The sequence below is a fragment of the Camellia sinensis genome, chromosome 4 (assembly GCF_055761805.1).
Source record: "Camellia sinensis isolate YWXY chromosome 4, ASM5576180v1, whole genome shotgun sequence".
NCBI classification, from domain to species: domain Eukaryota; kingdom Viridiplantae; phylum Streptophyta; class Magnoliopsida; order Ericales; family Theaceae; genus Camellia; species Camellia sinensis.
In genome coordinates, this window is record NC_138964.1 from 214,861,798 (window position 1) to 214,875,103 (window position 13,306).

Consider the following 13,306-nt stretch of genomic DNA (forward strand, 5'->3'; position numbering starts at 1 on the left):
TTATGATCCGAGAATACCTCAAATCTCTCACCATAAAGATAATGCCTCCAAATCTTCAAGGCAAATATCACAGCTGCTAACTCTAGATCATGCGTAGGGTAATTCTGCTCGTGAATTTTCAATTGACGTGAGCCATAGGCAACTACTTTCCCTTCTTGCATTAATACACAACCCAGACCCTCTCGTGAGGCGTCACAATAGACTGCATAACCCAACCCTCTCTCTGGAATAATCAATACTGGAGCGGTGGTCAGTCTAACTTTCAACTCCTGGAACGATTTTTCACAAGTCTCACTCCATACAAATTTGACTCCCTTCCGAGTCAATCTAGTCAAAGGCGAAGCTAATCTGGAGAAATCTTTCACAAACCGACGATAATACCCCGCTAACCCCAGAAAACTGCGGATCTCAAACACACTCTTAGGCTGTGCCCAATCTTGCACTGCCTCAGTCTTGGATGTATCAACAGACACTCCTTCCCCAGAAACTACATGGCCTAAAAACTTGACCTCTTCTAGCCAAAACTCACACTTCCCAAACTTAGCATAAACCTTATGGGCTCTAAGTAACTCAAGCACCACTCTCAAGTGTTCCTTGTGCTTCTCTTCAGAAGGTGAATAGATAAGGATGTCGTCCACGAATACGACTACAAAACGACCTAAAAATTCCCGAAATATCCGGTTCATCAAATCCATAAAAACTGCCGGTGCATTGGTGAGCCCAAATGGCATCACCAGAAACTCATAGTGGCCATACCGCGTACGGAATGCCGTTTTTGGAATATCCTCCTCCCTGACTCTTAATTGATGATAACCCGATCTCAAGTCTATCTTTGAGAAACAACGGGAACCCTTCAACTGATCGAACAGATCATCTATACGAGGCATAGGGTACTTATTCTTAACCGTAGCCCGATTCAATTTCCGGTAATCTATACAAAGTCTCAAAGCACCACCTTTCTTTTTAACAAAGAGGGCTGGTGCTCCACACGGCGAAACACTAGGACGTATAAAACCCTTGTCTAGTAACTCCTGGAGCTGAATCTTCAACTCAACTAACTCGGCTGGGGCAAAACGATAAGGTGCCATAGAAATCGGCGCCGTGCCGGGCACTAGGTCAATAGAGAATTCAATCTCTCGATGCGGTGGTAAACCAACAAGATCCTCGGGAAAGACGTCCGAATACTCACAAACCACCCTTGGCAACACAATCGGAGTCTCATCATCCTCACTAATCGAAAGGTTAGCAAGTAGACCACTAAGCTCACTTCGTCCTCGCGGAACATACCCCGGTGGCAACACATTACCAACCCGGTCCCCCAGAAAATGAAAATACTCTCCGCTCACAGTACAACAAGTGACCCTCTGGCGGTAGCAATCAATAACTGCCCGGTATGACGATAACCAGTCCATACCCAAAATAACATCGAAGCCCCTCATAGGCATAACGACAAAGGAAAATGGGATTCTATGGTAATCAACCTCTATATCACAACCCCTAACACCTTGTTTCAAAATCAATTCACCCCCAAGAGGTGACACTACACATATAGGAGATGCTAACTGTGCTAACTCCAACTCCAAAACAGATGCAAATGCAGCAGACACAAAGGAATGGGATGCACCCGTATCAATCAAAACATTAGCAACCGAGTTGCAAAACAAGAAGGTACCTCTCACAACTGATGGTGCTGGCACAAGATCCTGCGCGGTAACAGCGTACACGCGCCCAGACGACCTCTGATCAACCTGCTCACCCCTAGGAGCATAAGATTGCTGTACCGACTGGGACGATGAAGCCCCCTGATTGGCCCTCGAGGCCTGACCCGACTGCGCTGGCTGCTGACCCTGAATCTGCCTCAAACCAGATGCACCAGGTGTGCCACCCAACTGCGGGCAATACCTCTTCATATGCCCTGGCTGACCACACTGATAACACGAGAGTGGCTGGCCTCTACCCTGACTCTGGCTCTGAGATCGAGCCGAAGATGATGCTGCTCTCTGAACTCCTCCCCTCTGAGGACAAACTGGAGACTTGTGGCCCAGCTGGCCACACTTGAAACAGGTAATGTCTCCCTGACTGCCTTTTCCCGAACTAGCACTCGGCACAGGAAAAGTCGATCTAAAAAAGCTACTCTGAGACTGCTGAGGATTAAAACCCTTCTGTCTCTTACCATCACTCTGACCATCCTGACTCCTCTTGAAGCCCTTCTGCCCTTCCTCCTCCTCCTGCATCATGATCTCCATATGGGCTGCAACATCAACCATACGCCCATAATCCCGAATCATAGTTCCCCCAACTCTCAGCTTGAGGCCACGCCTCAACTTCTTCTCGAACTCGATACAACGGCGTTTCTCAGACGCCACCAACTCAGGTGCAAACCTGGACAAGCTAGTAAATGCAGCCTCAAACTCGGCCACTGAAGAACTCGACTGCTTAAGCTGGCAGAACTGGTCTCTCAACTTCTCCCTAACTGCTGGAGATAAAAACTTTTCCTGGAAAGCATTCACAAAAGCCTCCCATGTACCTCCTATACGACCCTTAGTGAACTTCCACCACTGACCCGCATCCCCCTTCAACTGGAAAGATGCCAAGGTCACTTTCAACCCCTCGTCTTCGATGCCAAGCATCTCAAACGTCTTCGTTGTCTGTTCGAGCCATTCATCTGCCTTAAGCGACTCTTTGGGATCACCCACAAATTCATCCGGATTAGACCGGAAGAATTCCCTCTTCAGAAAGGAAGGTCCTGCATCCGCAACAACAACCTGAGCTTGATTCTCAGCTCTGAGAATGCCTACTGACTCCCTGAATGCCCCTGCTATCTCTCGGGCTAGAGCGCCCATAGCCTGCTGGCCTACTGGCTCGGCCACATTGGCCTGGCCAATTCCCTCCTGAACTGCCGGAATCTCCTCTGGCACAGGCACCTCCTGCCTACCCGGCCTACCACGCCTACCGCGTCCTCGTCCTCGTCCTGACATCCTAATAAAGGAAACAAAGACATTACACATAAGCATATAACATTACACTAAGTCTCTATCAGACGAGACGAACCCATTGTGATACTAATCACTTCCCACGTACCCAAAGTATTCAAACCCGGTACGCTCTGATACCAAGTTGTAACGCCCTCAAAATAAACCCATTATATGTATATCATCAACATGCATTATTTAAAGAAAACAATTTATTAATTCATTCATCAGAGTATTACTAAATAAAAACATTACATGTAACATCAAATTAAATGCCCTATGGGCTTACATCTTTCCAAGCCAACACTAGGACACAAAAATATGAGTTCTAACTCAAATACAAATAAAGCCCTAGGCTTGATTATTTATCAAATAAAAACAAACAACTAAAGATAGTCTTCAAATTCCAAATCCTTCCAAGCTAAGTCCTGGGAGGTAGCTTATCACCTGGACCTGAAAATGATGTTCCCATAAAGGGTGAGCCACAGCCCAGTAGAAATATACTAAACCACATATAAGCAATGAATAAAGCAATAGCATTCAACAGATGGTTAACCAAGATAATCAATTACGTCATTTTACAGTCTCATGACACTATTGTCTAAGACACGTTTTACTTTCCAACTTTATCAATATGGCTCAGAACCTGGCCAAACTTACAACAGTGAATTATATATATCATATTCACATTCTTCCAATATCAACAAACAAATGAGACTCAAGCTCAAATCAAAACACTTCATACTTCCAAATTGATACACATTTTAGTGTTGTATCAATAAAAACACTTCTATATAAATAAGCACACATAAAAGTGATGCTAATGGAGTCCATCCCTATCTCCTCCCAAACAAAATCCGGTTTAGAGGTCCATCCCCTATCTTCCCTTAAACCGTGGAGTACATCCCCTATCACCTCCCACACAAAACAATGTATGCAAATGCAATGCTCAATCAATACACGTATTTTCTGTATCAATGCAATAGTCAAAATTAATGACTTAACCAATGTGATTAGTTTCAGTTATTCCTAATCCACATGCAATGTCTACAACAATCACGACTATCCTCCACCGATAGCCCAACACAGTTATTTCTAGACTGGAAATAAATATATCAACAATTCAATGGGCGAGTGATTTACATTATCCAACTACACCATTTAAGTAATAAATTTCCCAATTTCATGAATTTAACCAAATTCCCCAATTCCCTTACATTAATTATACAAATTAATTAATTTAAACAACTAGGGTTTTTTCCCAAAATTATCAAAGTAACCCCAACTTATCAAAATACCAAAACTTAGAACAAAGCTTATAAAATGGAGTAGGAAATCCCTACCTCGAAGAAAACAACCCAAATGGAGAAGACAGAGATGAATACCCAAATACCAATGTGCTCCAAATCGCCAAATGTTCAGATTAAAAGAAAGCCCTCGACTCCCTCTATCTTTTTAATAAAGCAACTAGGGTAGAAACACACTCTAAATAGATCAAACTTAAGAGAGAAGGTGAGTAGGGAGAGAGAGAAGTCGGACCTAGGGTTTGGAATCAAAAAGAAGTTGAAAAAGACTGATCAAAACCCGCTGCTGCGTAATTAAACTGGACAGGCTCGCTCGAGCGAAGACTTGGTCGCTCGAGCGACCAGACACAAGAAATCCTCGCTCGAGCAAAGAAAATCTCGCTCGAGCCAAGAATGCAATGCTACAGGTCCATATTGGACGCCATCTCTCGCTCGAGCGACTAAACCCCAGCTCGAGCGAAGAACCAAAAACAACACCTCGCTCGAGCGACCAACTCCTCGCTTGAGCGAAGAACCAAAAATCTGGACAGCAACACTTGGTTTCTAAACCCAACCAACCTGAAACAAACCTACCCAACACATCCTATAACTCCAAATAAGAAAATGAGGGACAACAACAACAATTATACAATGACCGAATCTACGGAACCTAAGTCCAGATACAATAATCAAATGGGAAAAAAACCGGGGTCGCTATAATTTATATTTCTATCTTTGGGTAATCTTTGGATAATTTTTACTCTAATCTTTAGTCTTTATTGATAATGATCTCTAATCTAATCTTTTGATTGAAACATTAATTAAGCCTGGTTTATTAATTAATTAATCTTTAATCTAATCTAATTTACTCTAATTAATCTTTAATCTAATCTACTCCAATCTTTAATCTAATCTAAACTCTAATCTAATTTTATAATCTCTAATCTCTAATCTTTAGTCTTTACTAAACTCTAATCTAATTTTATAATTAATTAATTAATTTCAACATTAATTTTTCTGATTGAAACATTTAAACATTGATTCGGTGAAACATTGTCCAATTTGTGATTGAAACATTGTGTCTGATGTTTACAGTTTGTGATTGATCATTGTTTTGGTTGGTTGTGTAGGAAATTTATAAGCCTAGTTTTTTAATTTTTTCTTACAACTATCATTATTTGGGTGGGGTAGGGGGAGCAAGAATCAAATTTTTTTAGTCTGGTTTGTAAAAATTTGGGTTTATTAAAATCAAATTGGGTTATATTAAAATCAAATTTATAAGTATGATTTATTAATTTTTTCTTACAATTATCAACTAATTTTTATTTTAATATATTTTGTCTCATTTTAATCTAAACCACATTTCATTTTTTTTATTTCAACGAATAAGCCCTTAACAAAATTATAGAATTCACGAATAGGCCCTTCACAGTATCATATTGTTCAAGCAAAAGTCTTTGGAATTGGTTGTTGAGAGTTTCATTGTTTTACATTAGTTTAATTGAAGTGGGTTTGAATCCCAATGGAACATCTATCCTATGGATTTAAAGGTTGAGATTGTTCATTTCACCGTTGGATATAGTTTGAAAGTTGAAAACATTTCAAACCCATTTCACTCCCCCTTCACCTCCTAAAACCCATTTCATCAACACTGTTTCTCTCTCTTTCCTTGCCACAGTGGTTGTATTCAAACCCATTCATCATCATTGCTTCGGTGGTTCTTTGTTGCTTCATTGTCTCTTCGTTGATTCGGTGGTCGTCGTCGTATTCTTCCCCTCAAGGTCTCAGTCCCCCCACTCTCACTCTCACTCTCTTCATGTTTTTTAATCATTTATGGAAATTTTCTGAGTTGTTTTCTCTCATCTCATGAAATGGATTAATCAAGACAATTGTTTTCTCTCATCTAAAGGGCTGTGTTTGTGTTTGTGTTTCTAAGGGTTTGAAAAAATTTCTATCCTGTTAGGTAAGAAACGCAGGAAATATTTGATTTGGTGAAAACAAAAGGGGCTATTTTACCATATGAAACAAAACCAATAAAGGGTATCTTGTCTTTTATTTGTTTTGGTATGTATTGTTGCACAATCCTATCCCGTATTTTCTTATTTAGCTGCACAATTCTGGTAGTGAGCTTGATTTGGTGAAATGTGCTGTTTGGAGGATTTGGATTTGTAGGATTTGGATTTGTGTTTTTGTCTTAATTTTGCAGTTTGGTTGTAGCTTGATTTCACTACATTCTTTTTTATATACATTTGGGTTTGTATCCACCATATTGGTTTCTATTGTTTGTTTCATGAATAATTACAAAAAAATAGTAATAATAAGATGTGCTTTAGAAGATATGTTTTAGAAGATGCTTCATTGAAATGTGTCAAGTTCTTGGATTAATTAGCTTTGTTACAGGAATTCACTCAATTTTGATTGGAGTCTGATTGTGTTTGGAAGTGCTATTAAGATATCTTTGGAGATTGGCTTTATTTGTTATTGTTCATGGTTAAGACGTTTTATATGGTTTGAATTGGCTCATCTTTCTCTCTCTCTCTCTCTCTCTCTCTCTCTCTCTCTCTCTCTCTCTTTTCTTTTTCTTTTTTTTGGGTCTCTTTTCCCCTAAAAATCATGTCCCGACGTGTAAAAGAAGTAAAGAAAACTGTTGATGAACTTATATGGTTTCATGTCTCTTTTCATGATTTAAACTACAATCTATTAGTTGGTGAACAAGTCAAAGTAGGTTCGTTCTCCTCTGCTTTGGCCAGAAGAGCAATGAAAACTAAAGCAAATAGACAATCATAATATGGCTGTTTGCCATCTTCTTGAAGGGATGATTAGTTAGAGTATAGATTATATAACCTATGTAATCATCATTCTTGCATTTTTCTTTGTTATGTATATCTTTGTTAGATAACCTGTCATCATTTTTGTTTATCCATCACTGTCCAAGAAGAGTGATTGAACAATAACTGAGTTGCAAGTTTAATTTGTGAACATAATCAAAGTTGAGGACATCACTTTCTTGCCTTAAAAAATTAAATTAAAAAATTTCTAAATTAAAAAATTAAACTTCTGACATCAGTCATGTATCTGAGTGCTTGACTGATCAACAATTTCTAAATTAAAAAATTAAACTCCTGATTGAGATTCCTTTTTTGTTTTTGTTTTTGTTTTTGTTTTTGTTTTGTTTTGTTTGTTTGTTTGTTTGTTTTTTTTTCCCCATATGCTTAGACTTGAATAAAATTTTAATTGGCAACCTCATCCCTACTCTATATTGCTCATCTTAGTTTTGTTTAATTTCAATTTATAGAAGAAAACCAATTTCGATAATACCAATCTTTTGAACCAATAATTTTTAGTGTCTGTACATGATACACCCTAAAATTAAATGAATGAAATATAATTTTACTTTTTTCTTCTTTTTCATTTAAATATAATTCCAATTTAATTCCATACCCACCTGTTGTGGATTGTGTTAAGCCTGTTATATTGTTATTGTTGTTGATTGTTACATTGTTTTTGTTCATGCTTTTGAATTATTTATCCATAAATCTGTATTAAGCAGGTTATAATTTTTGAATCATTTTGTTGTTCATGCTTTTGATTATGAATGTATTAAGCAGTTTATAATTGTATTAAGCAAGTTATAATTGAAATTGATTGATTTTAGGGATTAATCAGGAAATCAGACATTTTGGGGTTGTTTTTCCTATTAATAATCCAATGATGGGTTGTGTTTTTCCTATTTTTTTCTTTCATTTTTCTACTTTCAAGTAATCAGTATCATTTATTAATCCGGTAAATTGGATTGTGATAATTGAAATGGATTGTCTTGCTTTTTGGCTTCTTATATAGTTGTGGCTTTTTGCTTACATTATTTTTTAATTGTAGTTGGTTTTCTATTTGGCTATATAAAACCCAAGTATGTATTCAAAAAATAGCAAAACTTAAGCCCTCTGATTTTAGCAACTAATATAACCTTAAGTCAAAATGGTTTTTCAAGAACTGGATAAAGAACTATATTCAACTGTTTGGTCCAGTCCGATGAATGCATATTGCAAAATTGATCAATTTCGTGCTCCAAGTTAAAAGTGTGTCAAGCCAAAGGGGAAAACCAAATGAAGAGGTAGGAAAATACAGAGTCTTATATGACATTTAGCCAAAAAACCACTTCCCACCCCAACGGCTCTGATATGTAACTCCCTCGCTCAAAGCCCTCTCCCCACCCCCACCTTCAACACCCATCATTTCATTTCATTTCTTTATTCATTCATATCTATTTTAGTTTGTTTTGAAGATTGATTGTTACATTCGACCTTTTTTTTAAAAAAAAAAAATACATTTATTACATTGTTACAGTGATGCTTAGTTTGTTGTTATGCTTTTGAAATGGATTGAGCAGGCTAAAATTGTATCTTGAATCATTGTTGATTATGAATGAATAATGGAAATGGGTTGTTTTTCTTTGTTGTTTTCTCATCTCAGGAAACCAGACATTTTTGGGATGGGATTTAAGTTTTTTAACATATGTTTTATGTGTTGTTGGAAATTGTTGTTTAGAATAGGAATTGTTGTATATAGGCTTGGATAGTCAAATTTGCTGATTTTTGGATTTTTCCTATCATTACATTTTTTTTTTCACTATGTGTTAATCTTCTATAATAAAGTGCAAAGATTCCTTACACTTCTCATGTTTGGTTGATTAAAAGAATAATGAAAAATTCATTGCAATGGGAATCATCATTTATCTCATTCCAGTGAACCAAATACAGTATCAATGAGATTGAAGTGTTTCAAATATGATTAGTGTTTTGATAAATGTGTGAATTGAGTTTCCTTTTTTAACATGCAAAGTAATGTTTTGTGATCTTTTGTTTTTATTTGATTGTTAAAAATTAGAATTATAGTGAGAAAGAAATAGCCCATTGTATTTTTACTGGAATTTTTATGAATTGAGAAAGGAATGAGATGAGTAGTAGTGAGGTGAGGAAAATAAGGAGTAGTGGTAGATGGGGAGAAGAGATGGGGGTAGTGATGGATCATGGTAAGGGTAGCAAATGACTGTCAACACCAAAATAAAGGGAAAAAAATTGTAAGACTGTTTAAATGGCCCATAGAGATGAATGGTTAGAATTAAAATAATTTCAAGTTAGAAATGAATGCTCTGAATTTTTGCTGAATTTTCTTAAAAGAAGTTAAATGTTTCTATACTGTGAGAAAAAGCTAGGACTTACTTACCTATATCTTAATTTTATTTGTTTCAATTGTGTTGGTGCAGATACAAAATAAACCAACCATCTCTGCTTCATGTTTAAAGGTTCGTTTAGAAAGCACTTCATATTTTTTTACTGAAATTTTTATGAATTAAGAAAGGAATGAGATGAGTAGTAGTGAGGTGAGGAAAATGAGGAGTAGTGGTAGATGGGGAGAAGAGATGGGGTTAGTGATGGATCATGGTAAGGGTAGCGAATGACTGTCAACACCAAAATAAAGGGAAAAAAATTGTACTGTTTAAATGGCCTATAGAACTGAATGGTTAGAATTAAAATAATTTCAAGTTAGGATTGATTTGTTACCAAGGTCAAAATTTTGAAGTTTTTTTTCTTTTTTAAATTTCCCAAAAATCAATATATGAAACCATGAATTACTTGGTATATTTGTCATTTATCCTAGGTATGCATACAATTATTAAAGGGCAGGCTCTCAATGCGCTTAAAATTTTAGGATGCATTTAAAGCCTCCCAACTACAGTCATATACCACAAATATAAATAATGTCATAGATGGAAGAAGATTTACAGTACAATGTAACTAACTCCTTGCCAATTTACTGAAACTAACTCCTTGCCAATTCAAGTCAACAACAAGCACGAAGGCAGTGTAATTCTATGAACACAAAAAGTTAAAACATTTTTTGAACTGCCTAATAAAATGAAAGGAAAATTCTACTTACACAAATTTTTAGCTCACTATACCTGATATTATAATATTTTTATTCTTTTATAGGATTACTATTAAGAACTAAAAAACCTTATTGTTTTTCTTTCATTAACCTCTGATCATATATCTAGAGTAACAGAGTACTCGTTTGTGTTTGTTATTGCCAGAAAAAATAGAATTTTTGTTGGGCTTTGACTTTTAAGACTTAATAGAAGTAGTTTTGTTGGTGGGTTGCTGTCATTGGAGGTAATTTGGTGAGCTGGGTCTGAATTTGGAGGTGAATTCAGGCTTGGTAAGAGGAATTATATACATTTGGGTGTGTTGTTTGTTGGTGGAATTGAGGTCTATAATGGTTATAATAAATCTTTTTATTCCATTTGATTGCTAATCTTTTTAGTCCAGTTGAGTTGTTGACGTAGGTGCTGAAATACATGTGTAAGCTTGCATAGTTTTTCGGAGAAAAGCCCATTTCTGCTCTTATTATCATATATGAGAAAAGTATTGTGAGTTTTGCAATTCTTAACTTAAACCTATTGACAGATAAGCTTATTTAGTTGCTCTGGTTTGGCTCCTCTCCATTTGTGGCAAGAAATAGAGATCTCAATTTCAATGTAACAGGTTGCAACATATCACCAAATATGTTGAAGATTAATCTAGCGTATGATGATCTTCAGGTTTGATGATTGGTGAAGCTCAATTCTGGCTTCACAGGTTGAAGATTTATAATAAATATATATTATGACAAATAATATATATTTAGGTATCTAACATTATATGTTTAGGTACCTAAATATAATGTTTCTGGCTTATTTAGGTACCACTGTAATATAATTTTTATAATGTTTCTGGCTTATTTAGGTACCTAATAATAGAATTGACTTCTTTAATTTTTAAATTACTGATAATATGATTTATCTGTTACTAAAATATATGTTTACGCACCTAAATATAATGTTCAGGCAACCTGATAAGAAGAATTGGGTTGTTTGAATTCTGCTTCGAAGCTCTTGCAGGTTTGATGATTTTCACAACCTTCTCTTTGTTCTTTTTCTTTTTTTTGTCCTTTTCATTTCGAAACTCTTGCAGGTTTGATGATCTTCACAATCTTCTCTTTGTTATGTTTCTTTTTCATTTTTTATTTATGTAGCTTTCAATTTATTTGGATTGGTGTTTCTAAACCTTAAACTGATATGTATTTGTTTTTCTTTTTTGTGTTGTCAGGCGTGGGTCTTGACAATATAATGTTTGTTTTTCTTATGTAGTTATAATTTGATTGGTAGGAGTAGCACTAACTGGTGTGCATTTTAGTTTTAATTTCTTTTAAATTGCAGAGTACTAGCTGATGTGCATTATTTGATATTTAATTTTTTTTATATTTGATTTGTTTGGAATTGTAGAGTACAGTCTGTTAAATATATTTTTATAACTGCATTTTAATCTTAATATTATTTACACCGTGCCTTTAGGCATGGGCATATGCTAGTATATTTATATTTTACTTAATTTTACACATTTTTCTTTTTTTCCATTTCAAATCACTCACCAAATATCCGGGCCAAAAACAACATAACACTAGTCATTCAAAATAATCCCATTATTGGAAACAAATCTCTTGCCAAGGACACCCTAACTGGAAGGCTACAGTACTGAGGCAAAGCACCATATCATATATCGATATAGATATATATAGAGAGAAGAAGTTACCCAAAAATCACTCTAGGACAATATCAATGGCTGAAGAACAATCCATGAGCGAGTTCTAGAGGAGAGGAGGTCTAGATTGTGGTGAGACTTTAAGCGTCCGACCCCTCATCTCTTTCATTTTCTTTTCTGTTTTTTTTTTTTTTTTTTTTTTTTTTTTGCTTTTATTTCTTGTTGTGTTTTTGGTTTTGATCACAGTTTTTTCTTCTTTTTTTTTCAATTGGTTTTGTTCTGTATTTTCTCATTCATTCAGAAAATGAAGATGAAACGTACTGATTCTGTGAGCTGGGTCATTAGCAAGGCTCGTATTCATTACCGTAGTATTACTGGTAAGATCGGCAAAAGAAGAGGGTCCACAACTTTCTCTAATTTTTCTGATGAAGCAAGTTTAGATGTCTTTTCGGTGACGGTGAATGAGGAAGAGAACGATCGGGAAGTGAAGGCTCGTTTCAAACGACAGATGTCATACAATGATCTAACATTTGTTAAGCCGTTTTCATGAACATAATCAAACATGGTGACACCATTGTATCCGTTACAAAAAGAGTTCTCATGAGTTTTAGAAAATGGCTTAATAAGTCAAGCAAGAAACAGTGGATTTGGGTCCATACTATAGTAGCTGGTCTTCAGCGTGAGTATCAGAAAGTCTTCAGGTGGGTGTTGTTTTGTTTTTTTCCTTAATATTTTATCGATGATTATTTCGATAATATGTAGATTTATTTTCGTCGATATTAATTTGCTCTAACTTGGCTTGGTTGTCTTCAGACAAATAGGTAATGGTTTGAAGGTGATGCTATTTCACAATGAATTTCATGGAGATCTTGAAAAAGGAGTCAGAGTCTCAAAAGAATGAATAGTTAAATTGATGCTTCCGAGCCAACTTCCATGGATTTCAAAAATGGACTAAAGAAGGAAATTGGGGATTTCAAGGTTGAAAAGCTTGGAGGATATAATGGACCGTGTCTGCCTGCTCTCAATTTATTCTACAAACTCTGTGATGCTGCAACGAAATTGACTGGCAAGGATTTGATGTGTGTTTTCTCTTTCTGTAATAACTCGACCCTCTTATTTGCTTTTAGCCTTTCATTATATGTGTAATTACATGCTAAATATGAAATCTCATGTGAAATTAAGTTTAATTGTGTGAATTATATGACTATGAATTTATATCTATCAGTTATATGAAAAATCTGTTACAATTGTGACGGTTGGATTAGTAATTGGAAGCCTTAGAAGTGCGATAACGCGAAATTGACCTCATAATTGTGATGAGCATGATTTTTAGATCGTAATATGACTTTTTGTAAAAATTTGATTCGTAATGATTAATTTGTAGTCAACCCTTAAGTAAACCTTTTAGACTCTTAACTTGGTAACTTTTCATCACAAAAGACAATATCTCTTGAGAATGAGAGAGTTCTAGAGA

General features: G+C 35.8%; 1 long non-coding RNA gene across 1 annotated transcript; it reads left to right on the top strand.

Annotated features, from left to right (window-relative positions):
• Positions 1-12,052: 12,052 nt before the first annotated feature.
• LOC145789921 (uncharacterized) lies at positions 12,053-13,053 on the top strand. The gene is made up of 2 exons (XR_014328410.1): positions 12,053-12,533; positions 12,646-13,053. It is a non-coding gene; the product is annotated as an uncharacterized LOC145789921 (long non-coding RNA).
• Positions 13,054-13,306: the final 253 nt, after the last annotated feature.